The following is a 26,520-nucleotide window of genomic DNA, read 5'->3' as shown; positions in this document are numbered from 1 at the left end:
TTCAGTTTTGGAGTTCCAGCTAGAACAGTAATATAAAAAGGGAAGAAAGAAGTCAATGCACTCTCATTTACAGATGATACAGTTCTGTAAATAAGAGACCCAGAAGTCTTTTTCAGAAAAGTCTCTGTTCTGATTAACACCTTCAGGAAAATGGCAAGACAGAAAATTAGCATGCAAAGATCACTATCCTTCTTGTAAACTGGTAACAAACATGCTGAGAAATAAATCAGGAAAGCAATACTACTCACAGTTGCCTCAAATAAAATAAAATACCACAGGATAAACCTAACCAAAAGGTGTAAAAGTCCTGTACAATGAAAACTCTAAAACATGAAAGAAAGAATTTTAAGAAGATACTTGAACATGGAAAGACCTCTCATGCTTATTGAATCTATTCTAAAATGACTATTTTTTTCAATGTAATTTATAGAGTCAGTGAAATCTCCATCAAAATCTCAATGATGTTCTTCACACAAGTAGAAAACAAACAAACCTTTAAACTTCACATGGAAGTACAGAAGACCCTGGATCAACAAAGCAATCCTGAGCAATAATAGTAATGCTGGGGATATCACCATACCAGATTTCAAGTTATATAACAGGGCCTCAGTAACCAAAACAACATGTTACTGGCACAAAAAACCAACATCCAGATCTATAGGATACAAGATCCAGATAAAAATTCACAGTTAAAGCCACTCTATTTTTCACAAATATGTCAAAAATATACAATGGAGGAAAGATGGTCTCTTTATTAAATGGTACTATCAAGACTGCATACCCATACACAGAAATCTAAAACTAGATCCCATCTCCTTCCATACACAGAAATTAATCCAAATGAATCAAGTGCTTTAATATAACCTGAAACTCTGAAAACAATTGGGAAAACACTCTAAGATATGGGCATAAGAAAGTGATTTTCTTCCGCTCCTCAAGAAATAAAGGCACGGGGCTGGAGAGATGGCTCAGAGGTAAAGAACACTGGCTGCTCTTCCAGAGGTCCTGAGTTCAATTCCCAGCAACCACATGGTGGCTCACCACCATCTGTAGTGAGATCTGGTGCCCTCTTCTGGCATGCAGGCAGAACACTGTATACATAATAAATAAATAAATCTTAAAAAAAAAAAAAAAGAAATAAAGGCACTTATAATGAGAATAAGTAATTGTGAGTGCTCACCTGAAAATGGATCGTCTGTGTCAACTTTCCCCCATCCAAGGCTTGGGGAACAGTCCTAAAGAGTAGGTAGAAAGAATGTAAGAGCTGGAGGATAGGGTGCAAGGCTTTGACATGGCATATTATCAGCTCACTGCATTTGTGGTTGTTGCACAAGACCTGTACAAGATCAAGCCAGTCAAAATTCCAGCATGAATAACAGAGGGGAACTTGAGTCTCTACTCCTAAATGAGTATATTTGGGCAGTTGATTGTTACTAAGGGAAGGAGAAATAGCTTTTTTTGGGGCTGTGAAACAGGTGGGTTACCCATGCCCTAGTGGATGGCACGAGACCCATGTTACTTATGGTCAGCACTGATTGAACGCTACCAATTGGAGACTACTACTAAATGATGACATGAAGTTGAGAGTGTCTCAGAGGGTATTGGAGGGAAATAGTAGGAGGTAGATGTTATTATTAATAATAATTATTATTATAATGATGATGGTACGAAAAGTGAATTAATTTTTCTTTTTTTGTTAGTTCTTTGAGAGTTTCATTCAATATTCATTGATCATATTTCCCTGCTCTCTCAAACCTTTCCCAATTTTCTGCCCCTCCATACCCACATAGCTTTGTGTCCTTTAAGACCACTGTTGTGTTCAAATATTCTTGGATATGTGATCTTTTGCTGGAGAGTGGTTGACATACCAGGAGCTACACTCTTATAGAAAACTCTTGTCTCCCTCTCCCAGCAGCTAGTAACAGTCAACGGTCAAACATAGGGTAGGATTGTGTGCTCTCTCCATGATAGGATTTGGTCTGGCTTGAGCTTGTACAGGTTTTGTGCATGCTGCCACAATTTCTATGCATTCATATGTGCAGCTGCCCTGCTGAGCCTGGAAGGTATTTCTTTGTACTCATCCACCACTGCAAGCTCTTAACACTCCTACTTTCTCCTCAGCAGTGATTTCTGAATCTTGGGAGAAGAAATGAGACATATATTCTTTAAGGTCGGAACCTTCTGCAGTCACTCTGTCTTTGTCCACAGTCTGGGGCACTGTGTTCATCCCCTTTTACTGTAAATAGAAGCTTCTCAGATGAGGGATGAGAGAGTCACTGATCTGCGGGTATAACAATAAGTCATTGCATGTTTTGTAAGTTTTTTCCTAGTGCCTATGTCCGATCAAGCCATAGGTTTTTACCCTAATATTGGTGCCAGGTATGACTTTTATCCTGTACAGCAGAACTCGAGTCCAATCAGAAAATGATGCTTGTGTTACTGTTGCTTAAGTGGGTATATCTTTCCAGGCCAGTCATTATTTCAGCTTGCAGTGTTCATGATTAGTGATTACTTTTTCTCTCCCAGTAGCTTTGGAACATCTTCAAGCACAGTGAAAGCTAATCATTAGGGATAAAACTTTGAGACCTTTCCCAGCTTCATTTCGTAATGCGACCCAAACAGCAATAGGGTCTCCCTGTCAAGGGTTTCTCTGTGTAACCTGGGCCCTGACATTGCTGTCCTCTTATCCCAGGTGTTGGCATTACAAGTTTGTGTTGCTCTAGTCACTTGTGGAGCAGTTGTCCCATGAGTAGCTAAAGGTTAAGTCCGACCTTAGCCAGTGACTCTGTGCATTCTGCTGTTGTCCTTCCTTTACAGAATCAAACTCACTTCCTTCCCATCCCTCCCAGATTACTGAAGAAAGTTTCATGACCCTTGAGTAAACACATCTCAGTGGATTGCTGTCTTTTGCACTGGGTTTGAATTGCCTCCTTTTAAAAATTCTTTCCTGAAGGTCCTTATAATTCTTCTTAAAATCTGAATAATAATTCTTCTTAATATCTTAAAAGTTAAATTTAATTTGATTTGTGTCTTCATTACTATTTAACTTGATTTTGGGGGGCTTACTAGTAATTACAATTTTTCTTTATTATGTATCTATTTATGCTTTCTGAAGAAGTTGAATTTCTCTTTTTCATTTTCAGTAGTCATTTTTTTTTAGATGAAACCAGATAATCCTGAGTCTAAGTGGTCTTTGGAGACCCTTTCTTAGCAACTGCAGTCATATGCTCTTCATTACTTTAAAAATTCAATTTCTCTCTTTTGAAATAAAAAAAATATCTCCTGGAATATCTTTATTTTCAGAGATAATTAAAATGTTCTTCATCTCCATTGAAGCATGGAAAGCTCTTTTATATCCAGAAATAGTGACATTGACTTTGTTCGCAGACATTGTGGTCCACAAGGACTTTTTCAATCAAGCTTTTTCGTACCCCTGTTGGATCATTACCTGTTTCCACTTCCTTTGTGAAGCCATCTTTGCTTCATGAGCCTATAGTGCTGTTTTAAATCTTTGTGCTACATTTCAGTTCGTATTGCGTTTACCCTTTTATAAGAATGGGCCAAAATATGTTTCTTGTTAAATGAGGCTTAAGCATTAGATCATATTAGGGTGGCTGTGTTGGACTCAGTGTGGCATGGCCGTTGAAAATACTTGTAGACTAGAGAATATATGCACAGTGCTTATGTTAGAACAGACTTTACAGAAATATTATCTTTGTGAGAAATTGTGCATGAATAATATAGCTACTATTAAGTTTGTGTCTGTAAGCCCAGTGTTGGGAAGAAATATTTGGATACCCTACACGCAGGTCTTTGGAATTGTTTCTGGAAGATAGAGTTATTTAGAATGCCTTTGTTGTCTCTGCTGCTGCAGTCTGTGTGTCAGATTCCAAAGGCAATGTAAGTTTCACATGAGCAGGGGCAAATGCCTCCGTGGTACATTTGCAGCTGTTTGCATCATGTTCATCTGGTAGAAAGGAAATGGGATACTGATAGTGACATGATTTCAGTTTCTTAAAACTATAAGCACTTGGCAAGATAGCAAATCAATGAAAATTTTTGGTTAGGTTTTAATAAGTTACTTCCTGTGAGACATTTTTCTGTTTGATAACTGTATTACTGGTGGTAATTGATGCCAATAGCCAGAAACCTTATATGAAATCAAACACTGTTTTACAAATACTTCCTAATGCATAGGGAGTACACAGCTGGCCAATTGTACATTTCCCTTCCTACTATATTTCTGACATATTTTATCTGTTGGGCATTTCCTTAGACGCTTTGATTTGGGATATGCTGGTGACCAGCTTGAAATCATGTACCAGCTGGACAGTGCGTGCTCTCAATCCCTCTCCCTCCTTTGCTCTTTCTTACTTCTGATTATTCTTATTCTTTATTATTTCTTCTTCCCTCTCCCCGCTTTCTTTCCAGTTCATTTTTTTCTTAGTCTTTAATGTTTGTTGTTTTGTAGGTTATCTCTGATACCAAGTTGTTACTGATTTTTTTATATATTTTTTTAATTTAAAAAAGTTTTTCTTTTCTTTCTTTTGGCCTAGGCTGGTATCAAACACCCTAGAGTATTGATGATCTGAAACTTGTGATTTTTCTGCCTTCGTTTCCTGTATGCTGGGACTATAGGCATATGCTGCCACAATGATTTACACTATGTTGGGGTTTAAAGCCAAGGTTCTTTGCATGCCAGGCAAGCATTCTAGTTCCCAGCCACATCCCTAGTTCCTTGATTTTTTTCCTTTTAACTTTTTCTATATCTTTCACTTTCACTTTCCTCCTTTCTTATATCAGAAAGCTGTTCTTTTATGCAATTAAAGAAAATATTTTTGATTTTCACCATTGGATATTAAATATCTAGAAGGAAGAAAAACTTTTATGATAGGAAATTCAGGCACAATTGCCATCTTTTTACAGTGCTCATAAGTCATCCATTCTTTCATTTTATAATTAATAGCAGCTTGATCAGCATTATGCCATAGATATTTTTACACAGGATAACTGTTTCATTTAATACACATATAAATAATAATTGTATAGAAAGGCCTTTATAATCTCTCCTTTAAAGATGAATAAATAGAGGTTCAAGAAGGCTAAACTCCAGTGCTTAAGATTATACAGCTTGGAAAGTACATGCAGTAAGAGTGAAATCCAGTTCTTTCTGACTCCAGAAAACATAGTTTGATATGTGAGTTTGTTTTAAAATAAATATTCAACTTTCCTACTCCTGATCATGCTGACATCCTGAGAAGTCACACAGCAGTACAGAGGCTTCCAGATGAGGCACACGATCCAGTCCTCCAGAATCCCAGCTCTGGCCTCTGATGAAGGATCAGGCCTTGTCTGTAGTCCCCACAGAATGAATACATCTCTAGGTAGACTATTCTGATTCTATTCGACACGTTTCCCACTTTTGTAACTTGCTCGCCGTTTGAACAGCCAGACGAAAACCTCCCAGGAAAGCTTGCTCTTGCAGATAATTCTTTGTTTTTGAGGTAGTTTAAATTCTCACCTTCTATCCAGAGATTTTGCTTTTTAAAAATTTCACTTAGATTCTATTGGTCTTTTATGTAAATGACGTCACACTAATATATTGCACCAATTTTTTTTTTACAATACATCAATATAAAAATATATACATTCTGTTATTCAGATAGGAGGTTTCCTATCTATAGTTTAACCTCTTCCCTGTTCTGCTTTCCAGGAACTATATTTGAAATTATGTGAGAAAGGAAATGACATTAAAAATAAATTTTATTTCTGCATCCAATTCATTAACCTTTTGCCATTTTTGGAAACAGTTTAGGTATGGAATAAATAAAAATACAGATTAAATGAAGAAATGATCTGCTGATTTTCCCTTGATTATTTTGGTCTTGTAGTTAAAAGAAATAATTTAAGATGGCTGTATGTTGTGGCTTCTCTGGAAGGTGTGTCATTGTGAAATCATGTTCACACTAACTGCTTCTTTTGATCTCACTGACCCCAAATACTTTGAAGTGAGCATGTGTATGAATTTCATGCATGAGAAAGTTACAGTGCAAGAGATAGGGCAGGGTAAAAACCCATGTGTTTTGACATGACTGGTTAGTTCTAAACTTTGGTCATCTCAATTACAGTATATGAAACTGTGAAGAAGTAAATAATCAATTATGATAAGATATACAGTAACATAATGAGTAATCAATGCATATCATTAAGAAAGTTCTGAGAATGTTACCTAATACTTTTTTCCTGCAAACTGAGAAAGGAATATCATGATTCTACTGGGAGAACACCTGTACAGAGAGTGGAGAATTTGGTGGGAGTCTACTTTGGTGAGAGCCACAGAGTTATCACATAGAGTTTTTAATAGAATGTAGGGCAGAACTAATATTTCCTTAAAGATTTGCATAAGCTGTGTTGGTATGTAAGCAAAGAATCCCAAGGAACACAGGGAAATTCCAACCAAGTCCTAAAGACCTCAACCTCTGTGGCGGTAAGGTACGGATAGTGAGATGTGTAAACTTATGTGAACTTTATCAAAAATCCCGATCTCCCTTTGGCCCTTTTTCCTTCATCCATCTGTGATGTTATACACTCTGCCTCGACTGTAATGCCTCATCCACACAGGCCATCACTAACCAACCAGCACTTGTTCTGTGAGGTCCAATGAGCCTTGAATGCAAATAGAAGAAATGATGTCTTAACTTGATCTTTCTGCAAAAGTCTTAACATTTCAAGCTAAGTTTTCTCAGTATGCTCCTTGTTTTGGGTGGGTGCTTGTCAGCTGGATGCCTGCAGTGTGTATATAGCCTGGCCCCTTTGCCAGCTGTCTAGAAGATCCATTTTTAATGTTAATTAATTTTCTGTTAATTAGTATTGATTTCGTAGCATGCCCTGACCCTTGTTCTTGTAGTAGTGTGGTAAGATTGTGCCCATGCCTCACTTGATTTCTTGAGCTCTTTAGCTCTTCTGAGTCCAGCTGCAGGACCCTTGAGTCTGCCTTTCTGCTTTCTTTTTCCCTATACTGTTTCTTGGAATCCCCAGAGGGCTTTCTCATTTCTTAAGTGCAGTCTCCCCATCCCCCACCCCCACATATCTCCTCAGATGCTGCCAGCCCCCCCCCCCACACCACCCCCAGAGCCAGCACTGGCCTTCTCCCAGGCTCCTTTTGTTTACTCTGCCCTGACACTGTGGTTTTTCAGTACCCTTCATCCTTGGTGTCCTCCTACTCCTTAAGCTGGGAAGTGATGATGCTTAGAGTCATTGCAGTTAACCAGGATGCTCAAGGTTTTACTGCTGTCGTTGGTAACTTTGTGGACTGAGAGCCATGGGGTCTTGTCCAGTACTCATCACTCTTCCATTATGTTTGTGCCCTGACAGTACACAGTTTCTGCAAAGTGAAAAGCAGACACATGCTTTCCTGCTGTGACTAGTTTTTATTTTAAGGTTTTCCAGTATGTTTGCTTAGGCCCTAAAGTGTTACCGGTAATAGAATCCTGTCTTCTAGTTGTACCTGTCTTCTCTGGGGACATGTCTGCCAGCAAGGTTGATACACCAGAGGGGTTACCTGGACATTTATCAAGTTTTAACAAAAAACTTCAGTGTCAGAATCTCTAGTCCTATTGCCAGGTACAACTTGCCAAGTCTGTCTCCTTCCTCAAGAGCAAATTCTTTTTTTTTTTTTTAAGTTCTTATTTCCATCTTGAAAATTAGCTTTAAAAATCTATGCAATTCATTTGTTGCTTTAGCCTGTAAGATAATAATGAGTTATTATTCAGAGAATCTCAATCTCATCCTCTCTATTTTTCTCCCTCCCTCCATTCTCCCTCCCTCCCCCCCCTTTTTAAATGCACATATGCCATACACCCTAAAGTCTTACATGGTCAGTCTTGCTACATAGTTAAGAACTGTTATATGATTCAGACGAATTATTTTTAGATGGCTTCTCTAGCCTTAAATAAATCTGATTGCCCACTAGTCAGCTAGAGGGTAGTGTTAATGCGTGGGCCTCCCATGTGATGAGATTATTGATGTATGATACCACAGCTGACTTGCTTTTCTAGATGGTGGCCAGAACAGTAGTTACCTTTCAAATATAAAATGGGAGTTTGTGATAAACCTTGACACCATGATGGACTCAAGCTCACTTTGCTAAGTGTTGTTATGTTGATAAAACATAATTTCTCTGTCTGCAAGTGTGCTACAGCCATGGTCCCTTAATAATGGGGTGTGTTCTCAGAAGTGCACAGATGGCCGACTTGCCAGTGTGCAAACATGATTAAGTGTGTTTGCACAGTGTAAGCTTGCTCTTCTGAAGGGCTGTAACTGGTGTGCTCACCATCTTCTGTGCCTTCCATCATTGACTGAAATCGCCTCACGTGGGTGTGACTGTAACTGATTAAAGGCTGTCTAGACTGCCTTTTTAAAACATAAAATGTGTTTATTCATATGTAATAATGTAACAGGTATGTACTCAAGTGCCCTCAAATAGTCTGCTTTGGGTTCCATTTCCCTTTCTGTAATGGTTTGATGTTCTTTGCACTCAGAATCATTCATACGGACTTTAAAAAAAAAAAAAAAAGCCCAGTACTTGTTGAACTTCAAAGGGAGTGGAGTTAAGAGTCCCTGCTCCTTGGGAAGTGGCTTGATTCGTATGAAGTTTTGTTTGTCTCATTTCTTAGAATAACTCTTGAAGCTCTAGTAATTGGGAAGAATATTGTTAGGAATCCAGGGTTCAGTCACCCTTTAATCCAGAGCGTTGGTGTGAACTGCCTAGGTTTTATTTTAAAGATTTCCACTCAGTGTTCGATAGTAGCTAAGAAAGGCTTGTTCCATGAGGATTTCTGATGTCCACACAGATCAAATTACTTAATAGAGTCCCACATTAGAGATGTTCAGGTCACTCTCATGAAACACTGCAACATAGTGTATGTTTTTGACTTTTCATATTATGCAAATGAACCTCCTGTTATGTAGGGATTTACATTTAGATGGGAGTAACACAAAGTGGAAATGATCGTGGGATACAATAGAAGCTTGCTTCCTATATAGAGACAAGTGTAGAGGTCAGGGATTGCGCAGCTGTTCCTCTGGTCTCTTCCTATCTTTCCTCCCCACTAGCCTGTCAAACAGCAGTATGATGTTTCTGAACTTAGCTTTCCTCCCATTTAATTGATCAGTTTTAATCAATTGGCCACATTATGATTTTTTTCTCTTATTCAGCTTTTTAAAAAATTATTTTATTTCACATGCATTGGTGTTTTGCTTGTATGTATGTCTGTGTGAGGGTGTTGCATTCCCCTAGACCTGGAGTTACAGAGAGCTGCGACCTGGGTTTTGAACCCAGATCTTCTAGAAGAGCAGCCAGTATTGTTACCCTGAAAGACCAGATTAAGGGTGGCAAGGAGAAGGGATGATGGGTCACAATTTGGTTGATCTGCTTCATCTTTTATGCATAGGTTAGTGATAGAAATATTTCATAGGTAAGTCATAAAAATGAGCAGTGTCATCTAGTCATGAATTTAATGTGTCGATTCTTCACCCTAAGGCAATCCACATAGAATCCAGTCTATTAACCATTTAAATATATCTTTTAAGTCACTGCTGTTTTTCTTCTTCTTAACACATCCAGTTAGCATATGTAGTCCTATGACAAGGTTTTAATATCTGTTCCCCTGAATATCTTTGACAGTTGAACTAAACAATCAATGAAAGAAGTGTGTGTGTCAGAATGCACAAAAATACCCCAAAACTTAGGATTTTCAGAGAGGTATATGTTTTAGGTAAACTGAGAAAGTGAGGTAGTAACTTGTCCAGGTTCACAGGTGAATAAATTATAAATTATATCAGTAAGTCACAGTGTGACTAATTCAAGAGAGAATGACTTGGCATGTATGTGAATGGGTCATTTTTTTTCATTCTAAGCTTGCATACTTCATCTAGCCTTTATGAACCTTGATATAACAGTACCCATGCTGTTTATAATTAATATTGATTTGGAATTGATATAGGCATAGTGACAGTTATTTTTGGTACATTGCCAGCTGTGTAAATACCCTTATTGCATAAATAGACTAAATTTAATCACAGAATTTATAGTGCTAGGAGCATTTACAACTTCATTGTGAACCCAGTGTTTTGCACATCTGTCTTTCATTTACTATATCTTAAATATAGACTTTTATAACTCAGACAGGGTTATAAGTATTTATACAAAAAATGCTATAATGAAATACTACTTGGAGGAAGGACTAAAATCTTTGAGAAGAGTTTCTTAATAATTAACATGGTTTGGCTTAGTAACCCTCTCTCCCATGGAAAGAAATAGGTGCTTTTCAGATATAAGAAGAAAACAGTTTTGACAGAGCTCTTGGGAGGTAACTTAAAATAATTTTGAAGATCTTAAAAGTAATGTTTTGTACACTCAAAGTTATTAATTTTTTTAAATGTCTTTGTCTTGTGCTAAATTATGGAATGTTGTCAAATAAACAAAACTTTGTATGGTGTTCAAAATGAGTTAGGACGATACACAAGGTAGAGAAACAAACTTAGTAACTACGAATTTGAAAGATTATTTTTCTCCCAAACAGTGACTGTATGTCTGTCCAGCTCAATTATGTAAAATAAGACTTTTGTTTTTATAGTTTAATTTTTTTTTTTGAGCCCTGAGAGGCCAATTCCCAGTGTATTTCCTCCAGCTGATTTTGTTTTGGATAAAATCATTTTTATCTGATTTTCCTTTGAGAAAACATGGACATTTTCTTCCTTGGCTGACTTACAGGTACGGGTGAGTACTGAGAGACCCACATGAATAAGCTTCACAGATGAGAGCCCACCCCATGCAGAGAAGCCTCCCAGGCCAGCTCTTTGTGCTATGCAAAGACTAAGTTGCATGAGGAAACAGGTACTGAAACTGCCCTGGTTCTCAGGTCTTACACACTCTTTTTATAGGGGCACACAGTGTTCTTAAAGATGGTAAGGAGAGATTAGAGACTGCTCACTGCTAGAGTGGTACAATTGGTATGTAAAATAGAAGAAATAAGAAAGGACAAAGAAGTAATGAAATAGAAGATTCTGTTTGGAGTCTTTACCCTGCATCCACGTTGAGATGTATGTTGTATTTATTTTATGTTGTAAAATTAACATATCTTGTACTCTTTACTTCATGTATGTGGTTACTTCTGTCTTTGTGGAAACTACTGTCTTTGACTTCAGCATTGAATATCGTATCAGATACTTCCTAAGTTTCAGGTAGAGATATCACACCAGATCTAGGTGATGTATTTGGTAAGTAATGGCTTATTGGTATAGTGTTTTGAGAATTCTGCTTCTAGGTTTGTGTTGTTAGAAAAACAATGGTTATGAATTAATTAGGCATTAAGTGTCTTGATTTTTTTTTTTTTTTTTAAAGATTTATTTATTTGCCGGGCGGTGGTGGCACACGCCTTTAATCCCAGCACTTGGGAGGCAGAGCCAGGCGGATCTCTATGAGTTCGAGGCCAGCCTGGTCTACCAAGTGAGCTCCAGGAAAGGCGCAAAGCTACACAGAGAAACCCTGTCTCGAAAAACCAAAAAAAAAAAAAAAGATTTATTTATTTATTTATTATGTATGCAGCATATATGACTGCAGGCCACAAGAGGGCACCAGATCTCATTACAGGTGGTTGTGAGCCACCATGTGGTTGCTGGGAATTGAACTCAGGACCTCTGGAAGAGTAGTCAGTGCTCTTAACCTCTAAGCCATCTCTCCAGCCCCAAGTGTCTTGATTTTTACAGTATGTCTGAACCTCAGGGTGCTGCCTGGCAAATTGTAAATAGTAAATAATTCTTTGTTTAAAGAATGACTAAATTCTGCAACAATTGAGGACACAAGTAAGTATCAGGCATATTGGCCATCCATTTCTAAATCTATTCTGTAGTGCCTCATACTTTTAAATTCTATAATTAGTATAAATATTGGTTGATTCATTAAATATTAAGGTGTCTCAAAATTCAGAAGCTAGGCTATCTAACAGGTGGTTAATTCCACCCAAGACATTTAGATGCAAAGCTATAAAGGAATAATTAGTTTGAGAAAGATAAGCTTTCCTGGAATTCAGTCACTATTCTTTAAGAAATGATTTTTAAAATTCACTTATTTAAGTTGATGGATTTTTGCCAATTTTATGTCAAAATCCAACTAATGCTAAACTAACAAAAGCAGTCAGAATTCCTCTTCAATTTATATTGTAGGGTATACAACATGAGAGTCCATAACCTTGCTGTGAAGTAATGTTTGGGGCAGATTTATTTTTCTGTATTATGTACGGATATACTATGAATTTTTGTCATCAGAATTTAAGTGAAGACATACTGTCTCCTTTCTGATTGTCATAAGGAAGATTAAGTCTTAGAAATGAAATTAAATTGTACATTATTATTACCAGGTGTAATATACCACCGGATTCCTGATTTCAGTGTTGGTACTTTTGAATTGTTTTTACTTCTCTGTTGTGTTGGCTATAAGGAAGATTAATTCTTAGAAATGAAGTTAGATTTGTAGATTGTTATCACAGCGATAGTTTACCACCAGGTTCCTGATGTCAGTGCTGGTGCTTTTAAAATGATTTCATTTCCCTGTTGTCTTTCCATCAAACACTGCAGAAGGCATCCTACTAAGAGCAGGGCATTTCTGTATTGTACAGGGGTATCCATTTGTTCCCCTGAGATCCTCAGTGCTTTGTGGGGAAAGACATCAAAGCAAAGACTGTTAGAGGTATCTTAGAATGTTTTAGGGAATTTTTTTAGCCTACAGGCTGTTTCTTTTTTTTTTTATAAAAAAATTTTCAATGATATTTAATTTTTCACTATTTCATTACTTGCTTCGATAGTTCAAGAGTAGCACTAAGTTCCAGTACCGGCATCTTAGCACTGACCAAAGTCTTGGCACCAAGCCACACTGTATGCCTTGGTATTCTGTCACTTAATATGAAAACAGAAAAAAAAATGTCAGAAAATGGACTTTTAACTGAAATATCCTTATAAAATATACATCCAATTTATTGTCATTTGTCCTTTTAATATTCCATGTGATGAAGTAGAAATAGGTGTTGTCTTCTTGCTACTCATTAAAGAACAATGCTTTTACTCAGAAAATTCTTGCTAAACTAGTTCCTTCTTGATAGAAGACATTAAGTTGAAAACATGGCTGACAAACTACGACAGTTCATACTTTGATATTATGTAGATATTTTCTGATAATGAGCTAGATGGATATATGGCAAAAGAAAAATGAGTGACAGTACTTACACTGTTAAAAAATGTGAGGTTTAAAGTAGAATCCCCATCTTTGGAATGCACACAGCTGCTATAAGGATCTTGAGAGTGCTCATATATTTAAAATCGTTTTGATGGTATCCATACAGGCATTACCTGATGTGGCTTTTTCTGTTGCATAAGGAAATGCATTTCTGCTTGGAAGCTCTTGACTCAGTAGCTGATATTTTCCAGATGATCAAACCATGACATGACTACAGTGAGTACAGATCACAGATCCATTCAAAGTGTAAGATAATTGAAAGGATTGTGATGTAACAGATTATAGTCACTGGTGTGCTTTGCATTGTACATCCTAAATACTTAAATAAACTCTCAGTTGTTGAATTTTGGAGTAGTATTAGGGGAAAATATCCATACTCTCTGACACACTGTTAAATTACTGTTCCTGTTATCACTGTCTATCTTTTGGAGTTAGGATTTCTTCATTACTTAAAACTACACAACCTCACACAGCATACTGAATGTACAAGTGGGATAGTCGCTGTTTGCCAGATGCTTCTCTACAAATTGCTTTTCTGCAGGGTAAATGCATTTTTTTTTTGTATTTTCCACTTGCCCTCTGGCTGGAGAGTAGCATATATTTGAGTCAGCATAACATTTTTTCTCACTCTTCCATCCTGAATGTGGTCTAGGTAGGTTATATGAAGCATTTTGAATGTATACACTTATACACAGACAAGGGCAGGGAGGGGAAGCATGCTTTCTCAAAGCGGTTTCTGGATGTACTCTTGCCCTTAACCTTTCCAAGTTCTGTGGCAAGAGTACAACGGAGAACTAGAGATCATATTTAAAACATTTGGAAGTTAGACAGATTGAACTCACCATTAAAATGCTTAACAAAATAGTTATCTTCTTTTGATGACAAGTATACAGTCTTACCCACAATAGAAAAATACATGTAAGACATTTTCTAGCAAATAACTGAGAGCAGCAGAGTTCAAAATGATTGTCATTTCCACTGAGGACTATGGTTTATTCTTGAGAGTTCTACTGGCTTTAGTGAGACACAGATGAGTAAGAAAATGGATTTATTTCCCTCTTTGCTCCTTCAACCTCTTCTTCAAATCATTTGGTAAGTCTTCAGGAAGCACTTCTCACTTATTTTCTATGTCAAGTTGGTCTTTGTTTTGTCCCCACAAGACTTAGCTACTTATCTCAGTGTCCTTCCCAAACTCTTTGTGCATATTTACCCAAAGATATGCAAAGAAGGAATGGGCAAGGGTTCTCTTCAGTTTTCAGATAGGCATGTATTTCTTCTCCCTGGCAACAGTGAACTTTTAAGTGCTGAGTGTCTTAAAGGAAAGTAAAATCAAAAGGCCCGATCCCAGTTGGACTGCAGTGGGTACTGGGAGACGATACTACCGGTGTTTCAGGATCATGGTCCAGTGCTCTGTATCTCCTTTTCTACTGACTTGTTATTGAGCCACAGGGAACTTCTTTTTGCATGGATATGGACACATCTTCCTCAGATGGGCACCAACAAGTTTTCCTTGACGTGTTTTGGACTATGATTGTGCACTTCAGTTCTTTGGTTAAAAAAAAAAATCTAGGCTTTCCGGCCTGAATGGAGTTTTTGAATGGAAAAATGGTAGAATCTAGAATGGTGTGGTCCTTGCTTCCATGGACCTGGAAGTTGGTGGGGCATTTAACCAAAGAGGGTTAGAGCCATTATCTCCAAAATTCATACCTCAGCATAGAGACCTTACTTGACTGTAACCAAGGCCAGCATTGGTATAGATGAAATAGAATCTGTGCTATATTAGAATCATCAACTGTGATTATTAAAAATTCAAGTTCATGGGCTCCCCCCCCCCCCAGATTCTTGCTTAGAAAGCATTGTATTACCAAGTCAGTTAAAGGTGCTATCAATCATAGGTCATTTTGGAGGGTTTTTGAGGTGGCGAATCTTCCTACTTAACATCTGAATTTAAGTGTGCGCTTTAAAATATCCTGTAAAACAGCCGGGCGGTGGTGGCGCACGCCTTTAATCCCAGCACTCGGGAGGCAGAGGCAGGCGGATCTCTGTGAGTTCGAGGCCAGCCTGGGCTACCAAGTGAGTCCCAGGAAAGGCGCAAAGCTACACAGAGAAACCCTGTCTCGAAAACCAAAAAAAAAAAAAAAAAAAAAAAATATCCTGTAAAACATGTAATCGAAACTATTAGCTACTCTTTGAGTTTGATATTCATAGTTTTCAGAGTGCATGCTATAACTCATATGGGGAATTGTGGTCTTGAGATGGTCCTGGGATAATTTTTCTCCTAAGGTCAAAATTCTATATAATATCCACCAAGATTTGCACATAGTGTTGCTGTGGGACACCTGATCTACAGTGTTGGAACTCTGTACAGTGTACCTCTAGAGAGTAATGCACTTACACTGACATAAAACTACTAGTCTCCTGAAAAGTGTGTGATGTCTTCTGTGGAGGAAAATCCTTTCTAAATTTTGATTAAAATACTGTCTTTTCAATAAAATCAATTCCCATTTAGCAAATTAAATGCTATTATGTAAGTTAAAGTTACTGATGAAATAGGAAATAATTATTAAAGAATGTAAGAAAGTTTTGTGTACATAACAATGTTAAGAGCTTCACATTGTGCTTTTGCTAGTATGTTACATTTTTAGTGTTTCTTCTTAAGAACATGTCATCTGAGACTAGAATTACATCACTGTAACAGACAGTGGATCAAACTAGGAATTGAATACATTGTTTTCAAAATTAATTTTTAAAAGGAGTGAATGGTCAGATTTAAAAGTGACTGATAATCATTTCAAGAAACAAATAATGAAGCCACTTGCTCACTTCTTAAAAAGTGTGCACTTAAGCCCATAAAATTGTGTTTAGTAGCCAGGGAGCACTAGTTAGTGCTAACTACACAATACTCTAGTTCTTCCCTAGAGTTCATATTCACCACATTAGATTTCTAATTTAATGCAAAGATACTATATACAGTTGAAAAGCTCTCCCAAAGATATAGAACTTCTGTCCATCAAAGCTGCCAAAAGAAGCCAGCCTACAGTGCAGTTGTGGGTTACACAGAAAAATCAATGCAGTAGAGGTTAGAAATACATCCTGAACCAAAGAGTTAATCTTCAGATTCAGCTGGTGTCCTGTTAGCCGGGGCTTTGTGTGGCTGATTGTTAATTGGCACTTCAGACTCGACGCTAATTAATGGAGTAACAAGGGGCAGGTGGCCCCATTCTATTTTGATAATCCTCATCAGCAAGACCTGTATAATCTTCTTGTTTAATTATAATGAAATGTGCAGTTGGGGTGCATGAACTTCCTACAGATTTTTTTCACTGGAGGTTCAATGGACAAGGGCAGTTTCTCAACTCTCAGACCCTGCTACACATTGCATGCAAAGTCAGCCTTTTTTCTTTTTCTTTTCCTTCTTAGCCACTGCAGATACTAAGTCCTAGGTTTGCAAGTGACTAATGAATGAAACTTGTGCTCGTTTAAAAAGAAGTAGACAACTGCACCTCAACCCAGAGAATGGAATGAAAGCATATTGCTACAGTTGTACTTTTTTTTCTTGATTGCAAATGAGAAATTTTGTTTGAATAGAGATATTTAAACTTAAGAGTCCTTAATGGATGAAAATATTAGAGTGATGTTTTCTCTGGAAGGAAGCACCTCGGCAGGAAGTCAAAATAAATGGACCCACTTTGCTTAGGAATTTTCAGGACTGAGCTGTGAAATGACTAGATAAATGATTCTTCTTGGATGGAGGGACCTACCAGAAGGTGCATATTTTTCTCATTTCTATTTTAAAGACATTATTATGCTCTCAAATGTAAGAATAGAACTAGGTGAAATAAATTCATGATATTAATAGCTGTGAAATTTGGTAACAAGTCTTAATTGTGACCCATACAAAGCATTATTTATTTGTGGAGAGTGAGAGAAAAAGGGGAGGAAACAAAACAAAACAAAACAAAACAAAACAAAACACCCCCCTCCCTGGTTGTTAATACCTTGAAACTTAGTAGAAAGGAAATAACACTCCATTTATAAGAATTCCAATGTAAACAAACAGGAGCTGCGATAGGAAATGGCACGAGGACCCATTTATAAGACTTGGTCCATGCTCACTTTTCAGATCAAACACCCTAGGCTTATTCCTTTTGGGCCAGACTAAACCCAAAACAAATTTTTCTCAAATAGGAAAGAGTGACATTTTCATTAGGTAATATTTTTGGGAATCAAAAATAGTTGCTTCTACTTTTGGCACTTCAATAAATTTTTTTTAAAAATTGATGATAAAGAAAATATTATATAGACTTAGATGCTATGATCTTTGCAGTTTATTGCATGATAATGGAACGTGACAGTGTTTGAAATTAAGCAAAGACTCTCGATATGTATTGATTTACATTTATAATTAAAATGAAAATCCATTACCCCACGTCTGTGGTTTCAAGTCCGGGAGTAGTTTGGCCATCTGAGGGATGTTTGGCATTGTCTGAAGATGCTTTTTATTCTTACTGTCAAGGAGGAGCTCTACTGAAATCTGCTGAAGGAGTACTAAACACAATTCCCTTTCCAAAAATTATCCACTGGTGCTGGGACGGAGAGATCTCTGTAATGATGCTCCCTCTGATAAAACACCATCTTACTCATGATCGCTGGGTTATGAAAACACTCGCTGAAGAAATGGTATTCATGAAAAGAATGTTATGTGTGAGCACGTGTTGGGCTGTGTGGACTCATTAGCAAGAACACATTCCTAATGCTTTTTTTTTTCTTGAGAGTTGTGTTTTGAGAAGAAAAAGTTATTCATGGAAGGGAAAATTCAGGTATCATGGAAATAGCAGTTACAAATCCTTTATAGGGATTTTTTTTCCCATTTTCCACTACATTTATATGCACAATGGGAGGAAGCGAAGTACTGGCTTGGCTTGGGAAGAGTACAGTCTAAACGCAATGGTGTGTCTTGTTGCAGGCCTTTAGATGTTTAATGAGGCTTTACATCATTTGATTGCTGTAAAGTAGCTATATGTTAGGAGTTTTTAAGAGGAGTTTAAACCTGGCAAGTAATATAATGAGCAGAAATGTTGAAACAATAAAACAAAGTGTATAGTATTTTATGTACACTGTGTATATGACATGTCCATTAGAAATTATAAAATTATTTCCGAGTCTACAATATGTGAGATTGTAGAATGAACCCCATCCCTACTGAGAGTCTTAACTGAAAAAGTCACAGGTGTCTGTTCTTTGGCTAGGCCCCTTCTCAGGTGCGTTTGGCGAAGCATGCTATTTTTAAGGACTCATATGAGTGATGGGAAGGGCTTTTCTCACATATATATTTCTGAAAATAGCTTGCTAGGTAATGAAGAATAATATGCCAGAAAACAGCTTAGTGTGTTTTCATGTTTTATCCCTGGGAGAGAAGAAATCAGACATGCTCCTGGCTAGGGGCGCCCCCAAGAACTTGGATGGCAAGAGGCTTTGTTCACAGGAACACGGAGGCTCATTCAGCTCTGTGGCTGTGGTGCGTTTTATAAGGAAACCTGTGTCTAAAAATAGATGTGGATTGAAACTTCTTTTAGAGCACAGGGCCATATGTTTTTTAAAGGAACACTTTGTCTAATGGGAAAGAAAATATGACCCCCCCCCCATTTGGACACAAGGCAGTCTTAGCTTTTAGAAAATGTCTTTGAGGCACCATAGGTAGGCGAATGTTCCAAATCAGGGATTTTCTGAACATAGTAAATAAGTAACTACTGGCTCTATTAATAATTCTTACAGTACTATGAGAGTGTGCTTTTCTTTGAATGATTGTGGAGGGCATTGCAATCATTTGGCACAGATTTTTCCCCCCACTGGATTTTAGAAGATGTTCAGTATGAGACATAAGATGTGGAATTGAATTCTATGTGACCTTTGGCTTTTGTGTGTTAATTCTTCTTTGAAGAGATTTATTTTTAATCATGTTTATACCTGTGCCTCTGAGTGTGGGCTTGTGTACATGTTTATAGTGCTTGCAGAGGCTGAAGGCAGGGGTTGGAGCCACTGGAGCTGGAGTTACTGGCCGTTGTGAGCAGCCTGAATTGGATGCTGAGATGCTAGCTTGGGTTCTTGGTAAGGGTAGTAGCTGTTTAACCACCGAGCTGCTCTCCAGCCCTGGATGTTACTTCTTCATTTCACATAACAAGCCTAGTCCATAATATTAATGTTATATTACATGATGGGAAAAATGTATTTTCTATGACATTTACAAATTCAATTGCACTAATATAGTTCCTAAAATTTGAGTTTAGAAAAAGACTATTATAATTAAATTTTTAATTAAAACTTCATGAAAGCCATGTTAAAATAGTGTATTCTTGAAACTTCTGTTAGATTAAGTGACAGAATGATGTAGTATGAAATATTTTTTCTGTCTATTTGGCTGCAAGAAAGACTTGCAAGCTGTGCAAGCTCTCTGACTGGGTCTTGAACACAGAAATATTGATGTAACTGAAAGTAAGGGTCATGAAACCTTGGTAAATATAAAAGATTTCTGAGTGTGCAAGCATCAAAATGAGTTCAGCATCAAACATGTAATGAATTCAAGGTGTTGATTTCAGGGTCCACCATTGTTGTTGCCTGTGACTTTACTGAAGCTGAAACAGACCATGTGCACATAGACACAGTGCACATGTGCACACAGCACCATGGATGCTGTCATGATGGCAGTGGCAATAAGCATGCCTTCAACAGTGGAACTCAAATTCAAGACTTTCATGTGCTGTGAATGGGGGCAGTTTTCATGTCTTCTCCTATAGAGATGGAATTTAATTAAGAAAGAGTTTTAGTATTTTCTAATGTCATTTAAATATCAAATTTAATTAATCAAATTAACAAAGCAACAATGTAACAATTTCTAACTCTTAAGTGTACTTCTGCCACCTTGTGCTGTGTATTTATGAAAATAGCTTCTCAGCATCAACAATTAATTATATAATTAAAATGCTAACCAAATCTGAAAAACACTGAAAATGTTGACTCCATATCCTGCAGTATCAACTATTCAACCAGTATTTAATTTCTTATGTAAATATATTCAATTATCTCATTAGTATACAATTTTTCTTTACTATTTAATAAATGGTAAAATTGTACATACCCAAGAATTGTCTCAAAATAAAATTCTTTGATTTTATGATATACCTGTTTTATATTTCTTTATCTATTTGTGAGTCATATAAAAGTTTTCCAGGATAAAGGTATTGTAAGTGAGAATAGTTTAGAAAGCTTTGCTATAGATCACCAATCATTTGTGGGAATTCATGTTAGAGGTAAAAACAGAAAACCACCCTGTCATCCAGGCTGTGCGCTAAAGTTACAAATGATCTCTTTATTTCTTACATTTAGAGCAGGTTGACTATTTCTATCCCAGTGCTCACAACCCGGCATGTTTCAGAATTCCTTTAGATTTTGGAATATCCATGTATAGATAATGACATATTTTGAGCATGAGAATCATGTCCCAACGTGAAATTTTATTTGTGCTTCGTGCATACCTCATACATGTAGCCTGGAGGTAATTTCTACAGTATGTCTTGCACACCTGCATTGTGACTGCAGACCATCACAGAATTCCATGTGTGGAATTTTCCTCTTGCAGTGTCATGTCAGAGCTCAAAAAATGTTCACTTTTTTAACATTTGGGTTTTCAGATGAAAATCTTAAAATACAAGCTGAGAGTTGTGTGATTATATTTATGCTTTATATTGAAAATTTCCCCAGTTTAATTCTTCTGAATGTGAGAGTATTTCTCATTGGTAACACAGCTCAAGGGGCTGAAAACTCACATAACCTTACATCTTTCCTGTTTCAACACCCATCCAGTCCCAAGCCTTTCTCTATAATTTTCTTCCTACCCCTCAGAGACTTCTTCCTTCTCCTTCAAGCATGTGCCTGCCAAAAAACCTTCTAGTGTGGTAAAATGTTTTATATTTGTATGTCCTTTCCAACTCTTAGGTCACAGAGACTTGAACTTGACTCAGACCTAGAAGCAGTGATGGCAGGGCTTCAAGACTCACTTCTTTTTAAATGTGTTTATATGCAGTGTGTAATGTATTTTTAGGATGTGGTTTTGAAACATGGGCTCACAAATGAAACTTCTTGTATCAATGGTATTTTAATATATGCAAATTTATACAATGCATGAGTGAGTATGTAAGTTTTAATGTGTGAACATCAGTTTTATGCAACATCTAACAAACTGCATGTTTTGACAACCAGAACTCAGTTGTTCAGTGGAAGTATTGCAAAACATAAGAGGATTTTGGTTTTATGGCGAGAATTGATGCTCAAGGGGATTAAATGACCTACTCAAAATTTCAGTACAATTTGGTTCTATGACCACAGGTCAAGGGCATGTTCCATTAAGCCACATCAGATATATATTAAAATCCAGCAGGGTGATATTCCTAAATGAAAGTTTTGTTGAATTTAGGAGTACTGATTCTGTAACTTTGCCCCTGAAGCTCACTTAGCTCCCTGAACAGTGATAATTGTAGTAGCTGATATATTAGAGTCTATATTTGCATACTGCATACCGTGTAACGAAGGCTCAGGTAACTGTCTCTTCTTGCCTTGAGAAAGCACTTTCTGCCTGACGATGACTTGGTCTAGGGTTTTCGTATTGTTGATTAAGTATGGAATTCACTTTGGATGCAGTGCTAATTAATCTTGATACCTTAGCTTGGTTATGAGACCCAAGAAAAGGAAAAGTCCTCAAGATATCCCTAGTAGACTTGTGAGAGGAAGAACATTCCTTGTTTACCATATTTATTGAGTTCTGAGCAATTACTCCATCACTATGTTTCAGGACCAGTCAGGATAATGAGAAAAAGAAACTTAGAGTCAACATTTATATTTTACAGTGATTTTCAACACGTTACTGTCTTTATTAGGTTCAGGTGTCACATTTTTTTTAATGTGATAGAACTTAGATCAGTCTCATTTCATGGAATGTTTTTCTAACTGTCTATATATCACAGAATACTTTCTCAAAATAAAGAACATGGTTCTTATTTTTGCTGTGAATTTCAAAGACTTGATATGATTTTAATAATGCCAAGATGGCAGATATTTAATTTATTTAAAATTTGCTTACTTTTCCTTTTAGTTAGCATAGTTTTTTATTGTACTTACGTGATACACATAAATGTGTCTTTATGCCAGGGCTGTTTTTAGAATCCATGTGCACAACATGTCTGTTCATTGTGTAGAACTTGGAACACAACTTTATTGTATTATATGGAAGATTATTATATCTTAATATCTTAATTTATCGTATTGAGTCATATGTATGATTCAATCTTAAATTACAGCATCCATATTAACCATTCAATTACAAAAAGCTGAAGCCTCAGAATACAGTTGTAAAGCTCTGCCTCTTACAAAACACCTTTGTTTCCTTACAGACTGCTCACTTTAAATGAGTCTTATTGTTTTCTATCATTTGGTATCCTTTGTTCTCAATATTATTACTAGTATGTTTTATTTTCTTGAGGAAAACTTTCCCTTAATATTACTAAGGTTTTTTTTTTTTTTTTTTGAGATCTCCAGCCTTTTCACCATGTTTCCATTATTTTGGATCAAAGATAGTAATTATAAGAATTATCTCTAATCATGATTTTCTTAAATATTGTCAAATGTGCTATAGTTATTTTTGTTTTCCAAACTATTTTAATCATTTTTTGGTACCTGACAGAAACAACTTAACAGGAGTGATTATTTATTTGGTTCATGATTTCAAAGGTATCAGTCTATCATGATGAGAAGTTGTAGAACAGAGCACTTCCTATCTGCAGCAGAGAAACAGACATGGAGGCACAGTAGACAAGACACCCTCAGGGACTCATCCCTAATGAGCTACTTCCTCTGCCTATGTCCCAACTCCTAAGCTTCTAGAACTTTCCCAACTATGTAATACTAGTGGGGTACAAAGCCCTCAACCCATATCCATAGGTATATTTTATCTAGCATTTAAACCATAACATTACTGTTTAGAGTTACCCATATTACAACTTTGTTTTTTCTATGACTGCCCTTTAAAAATTGTACTTCTTTCATATCAGGAACTCAAATGACCTTGTATGTAGAACATGATGAAAAGAATTATCTACAAACTTAGAATAATGTTTCCTATTTTTCTTTAGAGTTCCTTTATTAAAAATCAACCCGGGGGGGGGGGGTTAACTAGAATACTGGTACTATGAAGGGAAAGTGAAAGTGGGCAGGGGTTTACTTGGGGGGAGGGGAGGAGGGATAAATAGCACTAACAATGTTTGAAAATCAACGGGAAAACATTATTTTATAAGCTTAACAATACATATGTGATATATATATACATACATATATGCATGCATATATACACACATATGCATATATATTTGCAATGATATTATACAACATGAGGTATAATGGTACCTAAAAAAAATAAAACAAAATAAAAATATTTCAAGTTAGTTGTTGGTCAGGGGATTTCCAATCGACTCCTAAAGCAATACAGATTATTGTGATTGCCCTTGGCTACCTCCCAGAACTTGAAGGTAAGGCCCTATTACTGAAGAAACCACATACTTTGGACATAGGATTATGGGAGGAATACACCAGGAACTGTCCTGAATGGATCCTCCATGGATTAGCTCTCACAGTACCAGAAGGTGCTATTTAAGATGTCAAGAGAGTAAAGAAATCAATGGTCCCAACCATCTGTAAAGCCTACAAACCACAGCAATGATCAGCCTAGCAAGATATCCTCAGCAGTCCAACAGTGGCACTTTCATTTTGGGGTAACTAACAGCTGTCTAATTGGACTTAAGACACAATCCATAGGACAGAATTCATACCTGGTACTGTAAACATAACCAACTACCCATGGAGAGGTCATAAGACCTCAGAGGAGAACTACTACTGTCATCTTTTTCTAAACTAGTATAATATTTAACACTTTCCAAATACTTACAGACAGTTGTGAGCTGCTGTGTGGGTGCTGGGAATTGAACCTGGGTCCTCTGGCAGAACAATAAGTGCTCTTAACCACTGAGCCATTATTCCCACAGTTAGTGTAACTTTCATCCCTCATCAAAGAAGCCTTCCCCCCCCCCTCAAGATGAAGGCTCTAACAGAGACCCACAACTTGTTAAAATTCAGAGACTAAGTGCTGGTGGGGTGACTAATCCCAACTGATACATCTACAGTAGAACCCCTATGCCTAAGGCTTAGGAAACATAGCAGAAAAGGGAATGAAATGATTGTAGAAGCCAGAGGATCAGGGATTTAGTGACTTCTAGACATGACAGGGTAACTGCACTCATGAAATCTCAACAATATGGCTGCTTAAACAAAACTGCATGGTGGTGACATCAGTTGACATGCTGGCATGGATGGGGAGATTTTTACAAGGTTTCATCCCTAAATGAGAGCAACAATTAATTAATGGCTGCCAAAACAAAGAATCAGTTTTCTCCAGTAATGAGCTCCCTGATAGGCTATCCAATGCTGTGTGGTCAACCTTAAACCTACAGACATGTGAGACAGCCGGTGTGTGTGTGTATGTATGTGTCAATAATAAGAGGTTATAAATCTGAGATAGGGGAGCATATGCGGAATTGGTGGGAGGAAAGGAAGGGGTAGAAATAATGCCAATACAGTGTGCTCATATATGAAATTTTCAGAAAAACATTTAAATTAAAAAAATAGTCAAGTAAACACTGTTCTAAACGAATCAAAACTTTGTTTCTTCCTTTTCTCATGTGGTCTTCATTTACCATGGTCTCCTATTCCTTGTTCTCCCTCTCTTTTTTTGATCCAGCTAGGATCTTTCGCTCTCTTTCCCTTGACCCTCGCCCTTCATTGCTCCCACTCATGTCCAAGCTGTTCATGTAGATCTCAGTAAGACATAGAAATTGCAATCATTTTATGAGTTGCTTTCCTGGAGTTTGCAATGTTAAACCCACCGTCTGATTAAGGTGTGGTGGAGAAATGGAAGTTTCTTCATTTCTCATCACAGCATACTGAGTGCTCTTCTCTGCTTGCTTTATTATTCATTTCTCTTTCTGAACTGGAAGATAAATGTGAAGCCTATTCTAAAATTGCCCATCGTACAATAAACTCTTTGTGATGTAAATAGCGCAGGATAATTATTTACAATGTAATAACCCTGAGTTCACTTGTTGAATACCATCCAGTGTCCTTGGCATTTGGGGTGCCTTTAACTTTTTGACTGGGAGATGAAATAAATAATCTTAAATAGAATATAATTCTTTTCACTGTATGTCTTGTGCTATCTGAACACACAGATAATTAAATTGGTGGGAGGAATGTCTTTGTCTATGGATACACACATGGAATGTTTGTTGTGTTCTATACCTTTTCTTGGTGTTGATGTTCATGGTCTTTGATCTGCCTATTACTTTTTACTGGATGACTTCAACTACACCACAAAGTACGGCAGACATAACTTTGCCCCAGAGTTAAAGAAAGCACACTATTATTTAAATTATTTTTGCTTAATGAAGATCTCATTAGTGCAGAGGCAACAGAAAGCTCAGGGCATTTCCCTGGGAGGTCAAACAGGATGGTGGGAGCCATTGCTAAAAACAGCGCAGAGGTGGCATTCTCCTAAGAGGGAGGCGCTTCCCCTCTGAGAGCCCATGCTGGAATTAACTGGTGTCATTTTGAAGGAGTGGTCTGCTAATTGGAATCTCCTGATTGTATATAATGCCAACACCTTTCTCTATTAATTATTTCCCATACTTATAGCTGCATAAGGGGAAACTGCCTAAAAATGTATACATGTCTAAGAGGAACTGTTGGAATTTCATCAGCTTCCAAAAGCTCTATGTGAACTTTAATAGTTACTTGGTGTTGTTTGTATAATTTCTTTTTGAGGTTGGAAGCATTATGTTCATGTATTGTGGTGATGGCCTGCTGAGTAATTGCAAGGTTCATTATACTCCCAAGACTGTCAAGGGGTATTTATGGATATTCATGTGCAATGAACCATTGAATTTGAACTGGTCATTCATGTCTCCTGTGCTGGAACTGTGTTTACACTAAATGGCAGGAGAAGTTTTAATTATGAAACAGCAAAGTGGCAATGTTATCTACATTTAAAGTGGCAGATGGACTAAAAGACAAGAGCCTCTACAGTTTTGCCCTCTACTATCAAATTATTACTAATCTTCATTATCAAAGAAAGT

The 26,520-nt window shown here is 37.0% G+C and overlaps 1 protein-coding gene across 7 annotated transcripts in view; it reads left to right on the top strand.

Moving 5' to 3' along the window:
* The window catches only part of Bmpr1b (bone morphogenetic protein receptor type 1B), a 336,975-nt gene that overhangs the window by 191,786 nt on the left and 118,669 nt on the right, over positions 1–26,520 (top strand). Inside the window, exon 1 of one of the 7 annotated variants that reach the window (XM_076575065.1) lies at positions 8,591–11,103. The exons of 5 other annotated variants lie outside the window; for them this stretch is intronic. The gene's annotated coding sequence lies outside the window, so the exon portion shown is untranslated. Of the gene's footprint in view, positions 1–8,590; positions 11,104–26,520 lie in introns of those variants that run through there. One more of the 7 variants, XM_076575067.1, reaches the window with a different exon arrangement.

Source organism: Peromyscus maniculatus, chromosome 6 (genome assembly GCF_049852395.1).
Source record: "Peromyscus maniculatus bairdii isolate BWxNUB_F1_BW_parent chromosome 6, HU_Pman_BW_mat_3.1, whole genome shotgun sequence".
Taxonomy (NCBI): domain Eukaryota; kingdom Metazoa; phylum Chordata; class Mammalia; order Rodentia; family Cricetidae; genus Peromyscus; species Peromyscus maniculatus.
Note: the sequence above shows the minus strand (reverse complement) of the source record. Positions and strands in the feature narration are given on the sequence as shown.